The 13,152-nt window shown below is 42.2% G+C and overlaps 1 pseudogene; it reads right to left on the bottom strand.

Moving 5' to 3' along the window:
- Nucleotides 1–11,600: 11,600 nt before the first annotated feature.
- LOC115573154 (gap junction delta-2 protein pseudogene) lies at nt 11,601–12,851 on the bottom strand (annotated as a pseudogene).
- Between the last annotated feature and the right edge of the window lie 301 nt (nt 12,852–13,152).

The following is a 13,152-nucleotide window of genomic DNA, read 5'->3' on the forward strand; positions in this document are numbered from 1 at the left end:
ATGTGAACGTGCGTGTGAACGGGGGGCCATCATAAGTCAATGAGGAAACTACATTACACGTCAGGCGCGGCTTGCTGCACAGGCGTCAAAGCAGGCGCGAGTGACACGTTCAGTTGATAGGTGCGCACGCTTTTTGAAACGTTTCTAACGCCATACTGTGTCTGTGCGTGCACATGTGTGTGTGTGTGTCTGTGTGTGTGTGTGTGTGTGTCTGTGAGTGTGAGTCTTGTCTATGTGCTGCTTAATGCTCAGACCTCTGACCTCTGCTGTCTCCTTTGGCTGTGTCAAGGGGAATCCTGGAAAATTAACAGACACCTTTAGCTGGTGCATGTGGCCAGGATTCCTCTGGATCTCTCCCTTCTTGATGATTATGCTCAGGGTTCCCATAACCTTCCTTTTGCAGCATCGGTCTCGTGGTCAGTGCTGTTGCACTTTCTTTGATAATTCGATGTGGACCCAGTTTCCTTTTTCTCTGGATCTTCTGTTGTGCCTGCCATCTTTGTCCAGGACTCTGTGGCCCACTCGACTCCAGTCTTTGTGTCAGGTGATTCCTCTGTAGCCTCCTTTAATTATTTTGGCTGACATGGCCTGTGTACAAAACACTTCTGGATCTCAATGACAGTCTGCTTCCTTGTTTGCCTCGGCACGGGGTCGGGGAACATCATCCCCTCAGTGATCTCGACTCCACACCCAATAGTCAATAGAAGCTGCTAGTGGAGAAAAAGGCTTTCTTGGAGAAGCAAGGTTAATTTGTGACTCATTTTAGAAGATAGAAAGAGTCCTGAAAAGTCAGGGTGTATTGGTTCTCCTCCTTCCTAGAGTCATCCTGACCTCGTGTGGAGAAGGTGTTGTTGAGAGAGGGGTTGTAGGTGTGGAGACAGCATGGAGGAGGTCAATTCCTAATTCTGGCCCTACATTGTTTCTCCTTTATGTTATTCAAACTCTATTTTCCCATTACTGTTTCAGTCCCACTAATTTAAAAAATGATTTAAAAAAACAACAACTTGTCAGTCTATCTTTTTTCTTCCCTGCTTCCCTTTTACATTTTCTTCTGACATATTTTTTATTTTTTTATCTTAAACATTCCGTGCTTAAAGTGCCTTTCACTGGAAACACCCCATGGGTGTCATAGTGCCAAAGTTGAACATTTTTAACCACATTATTTCCCAATTTGTCTGCCATTATTTCAGCAGAGCCTGTTGGAGGGTCAGATAGAGCTTATAATTTCCTGGTTTTGTTCCTCATGTTTTCAACTGACTCACTGGGACAGATGTGCTTAAACTTCCAATGGACTTATCATTCACACAAAAATCACAATCACTCTGATCTTCCTATACAAGCGTATGGTTGGATCTCATCAACCACACAGTAACTATGGGTAACTTATTTAGCCAGGTGGTTTGTATGACACATTCGTTCCGAGCAATGCACCCCTGTAGTATACAGGCTGTATACTAGTCACTGAATGTCAACGCAAAGTTTATTCTTTATACTTATTTCATTTTTTTTTTTTTCACTCATACGCCCATTTTATTGTAGTGGGGCCTCATATAATACTGTACTGTATCATATCATTATTAGCTCATATTGGATCATATTATATTTTCCTTCTATTATATGCTGTTATTTTTATTATATCACCTGTTATCAGGTTTGCACAAATCACTTCCTTTCAATTTCTTACTCACCTATAAGGATTATCTAGAACTCCTTTATATATATGGGGTGGAGAGTTGCTAATTCTCCGAAGAATGTTAGAGTCAGCATGATGAATCAGATCCCTTTATGCATGCTGCATGTAGGGAAGGTCCAGACTGTTCTCTCCAGTCCTCAAATGTTACTGACTTAAATACAACAGAGTGGAGGTCACATAATTTTGCAACACTTCATGTCTTACTCCTTCCCAAAACAATGACTCCTGATGTTTTTTATTAGGACAGTAAATGTCACCTTATCTACCATCCCTTAACTCCTCATGTAGAGATAATTGCCCCTCATATGACTTTCTGACACAACAAAAGGGGAGTCTCTCCTCCTCCTCTCACATCCTCATCATATTCTTTACAGCACATTGATTACTGAATGGAAAAGTATGTATTACCTACTTTTGCCAATATCCAACACCGAACACACATTCCGACACCTTGAGTTTCTATGTCCCGTTCAGTGGCGTAATAGTCATCAGTAATTATTTCATTTTTATTTTCATTTTTATGCTTGTATCTGTGTATCACCCAGCACTTTATCATCATCACTTACCTTATTATCATATTATATTATTCTATTTTGCCTATAGTTATCAGTTATTTTTATTACACTTCTCTTATTAATTATTTACTATTATTATTTTAATATTGTCAGGAAATGGGCCATAGTAATGCTCTGGTGTGTGTTTGTGCCTGCCGCACTGTAGTCCGCGTGTTGTGTGGACCCCCGATTGGTTGTGTGTTTTTAATTGCAGGTGACTTCCGGGATGCTGACTGTGGGAGTTCAGCCGAGGCACCTGAAAAAAAAAAAAAAAATAATAATAATAATAATAATAATAATAATAATAGATTTAATTTATAAAGTGCCTTTCAGGGTACCCGAGGACACTTAACAAAGTGGAACAAACATATATGAAAACAAACAAATCAAAGAAAAAATGGAGCGCCTGTCAGTCAGTATGGAGGGAACAGCCGCACAATCGTCAATAACGCCGTCAGCACTGCAGGGAACAGCACCCTCCATCTAGATGTGAACTTGCGTCTGGAGGCTCCGAGCACACAGCGGGGGGGGGGGCGACGCAGGAGACCCAGAGATCCAGTCCCAGCAACGGAGACCGGGGCGAAGGGACAGAAGAAGTCCAGGAGCTCCCGCGCTGAACACCCGCAGACCCCACCAGCAACGGCGGAGCAGCGACCATCCAACATCGCCGCGAGCCGGGAGAGACCACATCAACAGAGGAGTGCGACAACGGAGCCAGGTGGTGAATAACCCCAAGGTTGTGGTGGAGGGAGGACCAGCGGAGCAGCGATGGACAGCCCACAGAACATACGTCTGCTTGTAAGTTGGCGTTGTTATGCTAACAGCTGATAGGTGAGGCTAACAGCTGGTCAGTGGAGAAAGTGAGTCCATGGAGCCAATTCTTCAGGTGTGCAGGCTTTAAAGGTAGTAGCACAGCCTCAGAGCTTGTAAAGACAACTTGGCTTTCTTTTTTGAACAGAAAAAAGCCGTTTTGTCACGGATCTAGAAGCGGCGATATTCACGCCAGCGTCCTCTCGCATCCGGGTTGCCATGGATGCGAGATATACTGTATATATAGAACTTTGCATGGAAAAATGGTGATTGACAAGACAAATATACACAGCAAAACAAAAAAGATATTCCTCACATATGGAGCTGAGATGGGGCAAAGAATTTTGAAGTTCACATAACTATCCATCTAACTATCTACTATCTATAATTCTAGTGGTGCACTCCATAAACTCCACTAAAACCTTTAAAAAAATCAAAACCAGTACAAGTACCATTAGTGGAATTCCATGGTCTCTAGAAATATGTTTGTTAACAAAAGTGTTTTTTTGTGTTTGAATACAGTTAGAGAAAATAAATCAAAGCCTCATACAATATTCATGTGCATATGAGATAATACTCTCAAAACCAAAATTTGCATGCAGTACAAGGTATGCAAAAAACAATGTTAGGCACCATCGTAGAAACCCCAAATTTGTAGATTTCTGTGGTTGTAAAATAAACCGATCAGGCATATCATTATGACCACTGACAGGTGAAGTGAACAACACTGATTATCTCCTCATAATGGCATCTGTTATTGGGTTAGATACATTAAACAGCAAATGAACATGTTGTCCTCAAAGATGATGTGTTAGAAGCAGGAAATGGGCAAGTGATAGGATTTGAGTGAGTGTGACAAGGGCCAAATTGTGATGGCTAGACTACTGGGTCAGAGCATCTCTAGAACTGCAGCTCTTGTGGGGTGTTCCCGGTCTGCAGTGGTCAGTATCTATCGAAGTGGTCCAAGGAAGGAACAGTGGTGAACTGGCGACATGGTCACGGGCAGACAGGCTTCATTGATGCATGTGGGCTGGGTCGTCCGATCCAACAGATGAGCTGCTCTTGCTCAAATTGCTGAAGATGTTAATGCTGGTGTCAGAATACACAGTGCATCGCAGTTTGTTGTGTATGGGGCTGCATAGCCGCGGACCAGTCAGGGTGACCTGACCCCTGTAAACCGCCGAAAGTGCTAATAATGGGCACCTGAGCATCAGAACTGGACCACGGAGCAATGGAAGAAGGTGGTCTGGTTTGATGAATCACATTTTCTTTTACATCACGTGGATGGCGGGGTGCTTCGCTTCCCTGGGAAACACATGGCACCAGGATGCGCTATGGGAAGAAGGCAAGCCGGCGGAGGCAATGTGATGCTTCGAGTAATGTTCTGCTTGGAAACCTTGGGTCCTGCCATTATTGTGGATGTTACTTTGAGATGTACCATCAACCTAAGCATTGTTGAAGACCATGCACACCCTTTCATGGAAACGGTATTTCCTGATGGCCTCTTTCAGCAGGATATGTGCTGTGCACAGAGCAAAAATGGTTTAGGAATGGTTTGAGAGAGAGCTCTCTTTTTCTATTCTTTAGTCAAAAAAAAAGTTTAACATCTACCTGCTTTCCTACCTCCATACAGCTGGGAAGAACTATGTGGAGTAGTAGCAAAGTTAATCCTTGTGTGGTGTTAATGTTTCTGTTTCTCAACCAATCAGCAATCAGTCATAGGTCTGGTGGACCCATTGCATTATTGGGTTGTTTTAATATTTTTTAATTTTAATTTTAATATAACCAAAACAGTTTATGTAAAAATACTCAGAATATGTTTACTTTATCAAAATTACAAGCAATATAGACAGTATGGGAAATATTTGATATTTGTTGTGCGCATGCGTGAAAAGCTGCAGGCTGCCTGTTACACTGCTCCAGCCTTTGAGTTCACTTTTTGAACTTTAACTTTCTTTTTACTCTTTTGGTTCATTATTTTTCTTCACTGTAACTCTGTGAAGTCCTGCCCTCTCTAACGAGGTTGTTTTATTGAGTTTTTGTGCTTTTTTCGTGTTGATTTTTATAAAATGCCGCTTCCACCAGGACACTGTTTACTCGATCAGCTGATCGCGCTAATGCCGGCCGGCATTGTGGCCAGACCAGCTGACATACCACCTGAACTCTGGAGAAAAACATACCGGGGATGCAGAGGAGGGAAGCAACGTCGGGGGATGAGAGGAGGGTCGAGACGGGATGGGCTTATGGAAAGGAGAAGATTTAAGCCCTGTCTCCCCTCTGTTGTTATGGGAAATGTACAGTCCCTTAGCAACAAAATGGACGAGCTAACAGCGCTAACGCGGAGCCACACGGAGTAACGGGAGTGCAGTCTGATGTGTTTTACTGAGACATGGCTGCACAGGGACATTTTGGACCAGAACGTTTCCGTGGATGGCTTCCACACCGTCAGGGCCGACCGGGATTGTACCGAGAGCGGAAAGCGGAAAGGCAGGGGGCTTGCTGTTCTAGTGAATAGCAGATGGTGTAATCCTGGTCACATCACAATTAAAGAACAACTTTGTAGCCCGGATGTTGAACTGCTTGCCGTTGGACTCCGTCCATATCATCTGCCTAGAGAGATCCCACATGTCATCATTGTTGTCCTGTACATCCCTCCCTCTAAAAAACCCAACATCTGCCTGCAGCACCATACACACCAGCATCTCCAAGCTTCAAACTAAACACCCCAGTGCCCTCAACACCATCCGTCCAGCTCTACTGGGTGAGAAGATGGCTGCCATGCAGGTTGAGGCCCCCATCGTGTCCTGGATTGAAGATTACCTGATGGGCAGACCACAGTACGTACGCCTACAGAACTGTGTGTCTGACAGGGTGGTCAGCAACACTGGGGCCCCACAGGGGACTGTCCTCTCTCCCTTCCTCTTCACCCTATTCACCTCTGACTTCAACTATTGCACTCAGTCTTGCCACCTTCAGAAGTTTTCTGATGATTCAGCAATAGTTGGCTGCATCAAGAAGGGTGATGAGAATGAATACAGGACTGTTGTGCAGTGGCGTGCACAGACTTTTTGAAGGGCAGGGGCGAAAAAAAAAGGGCATATACAGCACGTTCTCACCACTGAAGAGGGCACTAACTTCTGTGTGTTGCCGAGGGCACTTTAGACATATTTATATGTTATACAAATGGCACATTAAATAGCCTTAAAACAGACTAACTAGACAGACTACTCAAGTTAATTTGTAGTTAGGATCAGCATCCACGAGAACTGTGTAGATTCAACATTGGACTGTGAAGAACACACAGAGACATGGATGTATTAAGGAAATAAAACCCTGGGGGGTCTGGGGGTCCTCCCCCAGAACATTTTCAATTAAGTAGATGCCATTTCCTGTATTCTAGTGCATTTTAACACCAAATTAGCACCAGAGAATCCAAACTGGTTCTGTGAGATATAGTTCTGGCTCAATATAGATAAAAAAAACAAACTTCTGGAGTTTAGTGTGTTTTCTTCACCCAATAGGGCTCTGTGATAAAAACACAGGGAACAATACACATTTAAAATATTTATTTGACACCTCAAAAGAAACAAACTATGATGTAGCATGGACATACAGTGGCTTGCAAAAGTATTCACCCCCCTTGAACTTTTTCCACATTTTGTCATGTTACAACCACAAATGTAAATGTATTTTAATGGGGTTTTATGTGATAGACCAACACAAAATGGTGCATAACTGTGCAGTGGAAGGAAAATGATACATGGTTTTTAAACATTTTTTTAAAATAAAAAACAGAAAAGTGTGGTGTGCAAAAGTATTCACCCCCCTGAGTCAACACTTTGTAGAACCACCTTTCCCTGCAATGACAGCTGCAAGTCTTTCGGGGTAAGTCTCTACCAGCGATGCACATATAGAGACTGAAATATTTGCTCATTCCTTCTTGCAAAATAGCTCAAGTTTAGTCTGATTGGATGGAGAGTGTCTGTGAACAGCAATTTTCAAGTCTTGCCAGAGATTCTCACTTGGATTTAGGTCTGGACTTTGATTGGACCATTCTAACACATGAATATTCTTTGATCTAAACCATTCCATTGTAGCTCTGGCTGTATGTTTAGGCTCGTTGTCCTGTTGGAAGGTGAACCTCCGCCCCAGTCTCAAGTCTTTTGCAGACTCTAACAGGTTTTCTTCCAAGATTGTCCTGTATTTGGCTCCATCCATCTTCCCATCCAATGGATTGAACAGTGCTCTGTGAGATGTTCAAAGCTTAGGATATTTTTCCATATCCTAACCATGCTTTATTAAACTTCTCCACAACTTTATCCCTGACCTGTCTGGTTGGGCTTGATGATGCTGTTTGTTCAACAATGTTCTCTAGCAAATCTCTGAGGCCTTCATAGATCAGCTGTATTTACACTGAGATTAGATTACACACAGGTGGACTCCATTTACTAAATTGGGTGACTTCTGAAGGCAATTGGTTGCACTGGATTTTATTTAAGTGTATCAGAGTAAAGTGGGGTGAATACTTTTGCACACCACACTTTTCAGTTTTCTATTTTTAAAAATGTTTGAAAACCTTGTATCATTTTCCTTCCACTTCACAATTATGCACCACTTTGTGTTGGTCTATCACATGAAATCTCATTAATATACAATTAAGTTTGTGGTTGTAACGTGACAAAATGTGGAAAAGTTCAAGGGGGGTGAATACTTTTGCAAGCCACTGTATATGTTTCCAACTGAGCTGTGCACTTAAAAAGGCATTTTAAAGAAAAGCATTTTTTAAAATTAAAATAGAATAAAAAAGCTTTAAAAAGCTATTCCCGCAAGACTTAGCTAGGCTAGCTCCTCAGCATAGGCTTAAACATGTGATAGGCATCTCTACCTAATAATAGCACTTCCAGGCTACATACACTAGTATTTAGTAATGCAATATTGGTAACTTAATACACAGCTTGCTGTATTAGCTACTACCTCACACAGCAGTAGGATGCCGGGTTGCACCTCAGTCAGTATTAAGTCCCCACTGACATGTGACCATTTGAGAGAGAGTGTGTCTAAAACCGAATACTTAAATGGATGGAATGGACTTATTTTAACAACGGGAATGTGTTCTTAAAACTTAAGTTACCATCTATCTAGCTGCTATCAATTTATTCCATAATATACTAAATACAATTAATCTAACTGACCTAGCCTAAATTGTAAATTGAAAATGGAATCTAGAAAGTTTATTAGCCCATCGGCCGTTTGCAAAAAATAAATAAATAAATACATTTTAAAAAAACAGAAAATATGTGCTAATGGCCATACAAAGTGTGTTGAACATAAACAGGGTTTAACTTGTTGAGACCATAAAATGACTCTGGGAAAGCTTGCATGCCTTAATTGGAATCAATATTCTCCATCCAATGGCAGCGCAATGGCAGAGAGCACTTGTGTTTTACCAACCACGAGGGCACTTAAGCACGCGTTCATACCACCCAAGACTAGAGGGCAGGTTATCATGTTTTGCCAACCGGGAGTGCGCTTAAACTTGTTTTAACCACCCAAGAGAGCAATTAAGTGTTTTAATTTCACCTAAGAGGACAGTTTAGTGTGTTTTGCCAATGAGGAGGGCACTTAAAGACGCCCTTTTGCCACCCAAGTGGACAGTTTATCATGATTTAACCAGCCAAGAGGGCAGTTTAGTGTTTGTTTCACCCAAGAGGGCAGTTTAGTGTGTTTTTCCAACCAGGAGGGCACTTTAACACGTGTTTTTGCCTCCCAAGAGGGCACTTTAGCATGCGTTTTTTTGCCTCCCAAGAGGGCACTTTAGCATGCGTTTTTGCCTCCCAAGAAGGCACTTTAGCAAATGTTTTCTCCTCCCAAGAGGGCACTTTAGCACACATTTTTGCCTCCCAAGAGGGCACATTAGCACGCGTTTTTGCCACCCAAGAGGGCAGTTGTATTTTGCCAACCAGGTGGGACCTCTAGCAAGTGTTTTTTCCTCCCAAGAGGGCACATTAGCACGCATTTTTGCCTCCCAAGAGGGCACATTAGCACGCGTTTTTGCCTCCCAAGAGGGCAGTTGTATTTTGCCAACCAGGTGGGACCTTTAGTACGCGTTTTTGCCTCCCAAGAGGGCACTTTAGCACACATTTTTGCCTCCCAAGAGGGGACATTAGCACGCGTTTTTGCAACCCAAGAGGGCAGTTGTATTTTGCCAACCAGGTGGGACCTTTAGCACGCGTTTTTGCCTCCCAAGAAGGCACTTTAGCACACGTTTTTGCCAACCAAGAGGGCAGTTTATCATGTTTTAACCAGCCAAGGGGGCAGTTTAGATATATATACATCATATATATCATTATATATATGATGTTATATATATATATATATATATATATATATATATATATATATTTATATTTATATTTATATTTATATATATTTTTGGTGATATAATTTCTTACAATGGAGAAATCAATTATAATCAAGTTATGGAACAAATTTAAATGAAACAAGATTTTTCATCACTATTGATGTTTATTTCTTTGAACACATTCACGTCGCAAATCATGAGCCCCATTGAACAGATAGTGTTTCTTCCAGTGGTGCTAGAGATTGGCCATAGTGGCTGGCTGCTGATGGGGCCTGAAAGAGGAATAAGACGTTTCCCACGCAAACGTTGTGATCCATAAAAACAAACTTGATAGGAGAACGTGTGCACCTGTAAGCAAACTCTGACCCATGGATACAGACATTTGGAGGCAAAGAGAATTGGTGACACAAATGGTGAGGTGGTGAATTGAAGCAGATTGTAGAAATTAAACATGAGAGGCATTATTCTGTGCATTATGATACATCTCACAATTGATTTCACATCACATCAAAAGTTATTTAATTTGTTCTTCTGCTTGTAGTCAAGCATAACTATTTAAACAACAACTTTTAAATGTAAAAGATATAAGCTAACTCAAATTTGTCATATTTCCTCAGTGCTGTCTCATCATTACTATCCCTCCACCGGAGTGCAGCGGAGAGGGCCGGACTGTTTGATAACGAAATTATCATTATCGAATGTCGAAATCCAAGAATACATCATGTATCATCAAAAAATGAAAATGGCGCACATTAAACATCAGCATGATGTTTAGTTTTCATAGAGCCTAGTTGTGTAGTTGTGTATTAAATCACTGCATTGATCACCATCTACTATGCGATCACGGAGCGCACTGGAGACAGCGCAGTGGCTGCCATACACACCCTGCCTTCTCCACCTCACTCAGTAAATCTTCACAACCAGCACATATGGATTGGCGCTGATACGCCTCTGGAGGTAGTATCAGAGGCGCAGTATTGGTGAACTGAACCAGTGTGGATGGATAAGCCGGCAGCACGTGGCAAGGGCATGGCGGTCTGACAGTCTGATAACTACACAGGTCCGTGACTTAACAAAATAAAGAGAAATGTCCAACATAGCAATGTTACATGACTAAACAAAAGTTACATAGTAACTGTAACTGTCTTTGGCAACTTATATGCGGAAAAAAAACGCAGTTGTACATGCAGAAAAGTCTGCCCTCCTGCCTGTCCCACCGACTCTTCATCACATTTCTGCCTGAAAAACAGTGTTTGTCAAGGGCAAAAAACTTTGACTCAGCGACTGTGATGAAAAAAAATCACTGTGACGGTCAGCCCTCCTGACCTAGACTTCAGTGAACTTTACCCCAGAAAGCAGTAACTTTGTCACTTTCAACGATGTTTGGTGGGTCAGGATCTCGATCACTACACATTATAACATGCTTGCTGTGTGAATTTCACAGCAGTTCATCTTTACGCTGGAGTTGCGTGGTTCTTAGTATTTTTCTCATTGTGGCTATGATTAACTGTAACAAAATCATTGGTCATACATCAACATACAACAACAACATGTGCACACATTTCCAGGTTGATTTGGGATATATAAAGTAAATTGCGCATTGTTGGGTGTACGCCAGGTTTTATAAATCTGTTGGGGGTTTTTTGGCTTTTGGGAGCATATACTTTAGTATGGATCCTATGCAATGTTCTATAAATGAGACCCCTAATGCTGTGGCTGGCTACGGATGGCCTGGTCCTGTGGCTGGCTGTTGATGGGATGGTCCTGTGGCTGGCTGCTGTGGGGCTGGTCATGTGGCTGGCTGCTGATGGACTTGTTTTGGAGCTGGCTGATGGTCAATCTCAACGTCTTATTCAAACTCACTGTCTGAATTGACAACATTCCACCTCACTATATAAAGGGCACCGTTCTTTGTACACTTGCACTGAAGACTAACATAGGCCATGAAGTGGAGAGTCATCCAATATAATTGTAATTACAAAGGATAAAGGTTTTTAGCACAAAATGAAGATTGTTTTGTCCTGTTTTTGTCAACGTTGACTCACACTTTGTTTAATTGGCACTCAACACAATAATCATTATGAAAACAAATATACAATTAGCATGCATTGTGCACATAGGACAAAGCTAAATAAATAGCTTCATCTTGTTGTCTCCTGATGTAAAAACTCTCACCACCCTGCTTCAAATTCTTGCATCGCATTAGAAATTCCTGGTAGCAATTTTGACACAATGTTTAAAACTTTGTAAAGTGTCTGTGTTTAAAAATGTGTATATAGTAGGTGTCATGTTATCAAGAATATTATAGCATTACAGAAAAATATTATTCTCATAGCCAAGACTTCCTAGTTCGTCCCAGCCTTGCCATGTTGGCCAGCTTGATCTTGACTCTATCTCTGCTTTCTGGACTTCTCTCGGAGGTGCATTCTACAGTTGAGTCTGTCTCGAAGGAGATAGCTGGTGCATGTGTGAGCAGGCCTCCAGTCTTCTCTGGGGACATGTTGGCTGGGGTCTGCAAAACCAGTTGGCCCCTCAGAGAATGCCTTAGCTGCAGAAGAAGTGGGTTGTGGTTTGAGTAGAGTCTGATGGTGTCCCTCTCCTGACTGCAGCAATTGGAGCATGCTGAGCAGAGGATGCGGAAAATGTAGATCCAGCCCAAATAGTGGAGCTCTGCAATGTTGAGCACAAAGCAACCCAAGCTGATGCTGAACATAAAGTTCAGGAATATTGTTTTTTCAGTGGCACGAGACACAAAGCAGTCTGTACGAGTAGGGCAAGGGTAGGCCTCACAGCGATACAGGTGAGGAACCTCAAACCCAAACAAGAAGTACTGGCCTACCAGGAAGGTTATTTCCATGACTGATCGTAGTAACACATGAAGAATGTAGATGAGCAGAACCTGGTTGGACTGCTGGGTGGGGTCTTCTCCTACCTCACCATAATCCTCCTCCAAAAAGCTTTGTTCTACACCTTCCGTATCCTTTGCATTCCATTCCTCGCTATAGTTAGGGCAGTAGGTAGGCATGCCACCCCTCATTGCTTCCATGCAATCCTTTCCCATGTGCTGACATATATGTCTGGGAGGCCTCTGTACTATTTGGGCATTTTGGCCATCCAGCTTCTCATCCTTGGCAATCTTATGCAGAACAAAAACTATGTAGAAGATGGATGGAGTGGAGACTAGCACAATTTGGAAGACCCAGAACCGTAGATGAGAAACAGGAGCAAAGGTGTCGTAGCAGACATTGTTGCATCCTGGCTGCTGAGTGTTACAGGTAAACTTGGACTGCTCATCACTGTAAACAGCATCACCGACCAAGGCCACCAGTAGTATACGGAAAATGAGCAGCATAGTGAGCCAGATCTTTCCTATCACTGTGGAGTGGTTCTGGACCTCAGACAGGAAGCGACCAAGTATGGACCAGTCACCCATGGCTTAACCCTAGAGACAAAAATAAAAGATGGTGTATTATGTGTTATCAATACTGTGTTTCAGTGGTTTTGAACAGACATTTTCTTTGTCAGTCTCCGAAAGCAAAACAAAAAAACATCCCACTCTTACCCAGTTTAAATGTTATGAACCATCAACAATGATGGGGAAGTTGTTGGAAAAACAATTAAGTTGATTAATTAATACACACTCCCTTGTTTTTTCACCCTCTCGATTATCAATTTACGTACCTTAACCCTGCCTCTGCCGATTGCCATTCACATCCATTCACTCTCTGTTATTC

Source organism: Sparus aurata, chromosome 2 (genome assembly GCF_900880675.1).
Source record: "Sparus aurata chromosome 2, fSpaAur1.1, whole genome shotgun sequence".
Taxonomy (NCBI): Eukaryota; Metazoa; Chordata; class Actinopteri; order Spariformes; family Sparidae; genus Sparus; species Sparus aurata.